Raw genomic sequence first — 2,565 nt, 5'->3', positions numbered from 1 at the left:
CATTCTTCATCCCAAAGGGCATAACCCGGAACTGGTAGTGCCCATCTGGTGTGGAGAATGCTGACCTCTCTTTTGCCCCATCAGTCAAGGCAATCTGCCAGTACCCAGACGTTAGATCAAACGTACTAAGGTACCGGGCAGCCCCCAACCGATCTATGAGCTCATCAGCTCTGGGGATGGGGTGCGTGTCAGTCTTGGTGACTGAATTGAGTCCTCGGTAGTCCACACAGAACCGAAGTTCTGGTGAAGCACCAGGCGCTGCAGCCTTTGGGACCAAGACCACTGGGCTGGCGAAAGGACTGCTAGAGGACTCAACCACCCCTAAGGCAAACATTTTGGAGATCTCCTCCTTGATGTATGCTCTGACCTTGTCAGTCACTCTATAAGCCTCGTGCTTCACAGGAGTGCTGTCCCCGGTGTCCACATCATGGACACACCACTGAGTGACACCAGGAATCAAGGAAAACAGATCAGGGAATTGTCCCAACAACTGGCGACAATCCTGCTGCTGTTCAGGGGTCAGTGTGTCAGAGAGGACAGCACCATCCACTGACCCATCTTGCTCTTTTGCATACAGGAGGTCAGGAAGAGGCTCACTCTCCTCCTCCATTCCAGCATCTGTAGCTAGGAGCATGCCCACTTCGGACCTTTCTAAGTGGGGCTTCAAACGGTTGACATGCAGGACCCGCAAGGGGTTCCTGGGAGACTTCAAGTCCACCATGTAGGTGACATCGCTCTTTTTCTCCACAACCTTAAATGGTCCAGTCCACCTGTCCTTGAGTGCACAAGGTTCCACAGGGGACATAACCCAAACTTTCTGACCAGGCTGAAGCTCTACCAGAGTGGCCTTCTGGTCGTACCACCGCTTCATCTCCTCCTGGCTGGCCTCCAGATTTGCCTGAGCAAGATCTCTGAAGCACCTAGTCTGATTCCTAAAGGCCAGCATTTAACTGTATACATCCTGGGGAGGTTTCCTGGGAGATTGCTCCCAGCCTTCTTTGACCAGACTCAAAGGTCCTCTTACCGGGACCCCATACAAAAGCTCAAAGGGGCTGAACCCTAGAGACTTCTGTGGCACCTCACGGTAAGCAAACAACAGGCATGGCAAGAGGACGTCCCATTTACGCCTCATTGGTTCTTCAAGACCCATAATCATGCCTTTAAGGGTACGGTTGAATCTTTCAACCAACCCGTTACCTTGAGGGTGGTAAGGAGTGGTGAACTTGTAGGTTACCCCACACTCCTTCCACAGAGACTTCATATAGTTGGAAATGAAGTTGGTGCCCCGGTCTGACACCACCTCTCTGGGGAACCCCATCCGGGAGAAAACACCCATCAGTGCCCGTCCCACCACGGGGGCCGTCACTGTTCGGAGAGGGATGGCTTCCGGGTACCGTGTGGCATGGTCCACCAAGACCAGGATGAACCTGTTGCCCAGGGCTGTCTTGGGGTCCAGGGGCCCAACAATGTCAATCCCCACCCGCTCAAAGGGGGTACTGACCACGGGAAAAGGTTGGAGGGGAGCCTTCTGCTTCCGCCCGCTTTTCCCACTTTCCTGGCAAGTTTGACAGGTCTTGCAATGGATATCTGTATCCCTTCTCATCTGAGGCCAATAAGAATGGGTGACAAGCCTGTCATAGGTCTTGTCCTGCCCCAGATGTCCAGCTAACGGAACGTCATGAGCAAAACCCAGTAGGAAGGCTCTGAAGCGCTGGGGTACCACCAGCACACGGGCTGACCCAGGCTCAGCAGCCTTAGGCTCGCTATACAGGAGATCGTTCTCCCAGTAGACCAAATTTGACCCTGACTGATCACCTGTTGTCTGGGCTGAGGCCTGCTGCCTCATACCCACAAGAGAAGGGCACACTTTCTGTTCTGCACAAAATTCTTCCCTGGAGGGACCACCATCCTGCTGCCAGTGGGTCAGCTCGGGCAGGTCTCCCAGTTCAGCAACTTGTTCACCTGTGGGTTCCAGGGCATACCCCTCAAGGTCTGCCTCCTCCTGGACCACGGGAACTACGGGGGACGGTTTCCCGCGCCCCCTGCCTCTTCTCTTAACAGCTGGGTCCTGGGCCATACTTTCAGGCTACAGAACCCCATCAACACCCTTACTTGCTGTCATGGATCGAGTGGTTGCACACACCCACTCTGGCACACCCAACATTTTCAAATATGTCTCCCTCTCCACCTTAGCCCAAGGGGAGTCTTCCAAATCATTGCCCAGGAGACAATCAACAGGCATGGTGGGCCTTACAGCAACCTGAAGAGTACCTGAAACTCCCCCCCATTCAAAGGAAACTTGAGCTACCTCACACTCTCTCTGGGAGTTGTCAGCAGCTATCACAGGGTAGAATGCGTGGGGAACAACCTGCTCTCTGGACACCAAGTGACACTTGACAGCTGTCACACTCGCTCCGGTGTCTCTGAGAGCTTCCACTCTATGGCCATTAATGGTCACCCACTGCCTATATTTCTTAGTGTTACTAGGCGGGGGGGGGGGTGGAGGGACCATTTCCATGTCTCCTAAAGAGACCAGGGACATCTCTGCGGGACCCTCCCCACCAT

Source organism: Lissotriton helveticus, chromosome 1_1, assembly GCF_964261635.1.
Source record: "Lissotriton helveticus chromosome 1_1, aLisHel1.1, whole genome shotgun sequence".
Taxonomy (NCBI): domain Eukaryota; kingdom Metazoa; phylum Chordata; class Amphibia; order Caudata; family Salamandridae; genus Lissotriton; species Lissotriton helveticus.
This window is presented reverse-complemented; position numbering follows the sequence as displayed.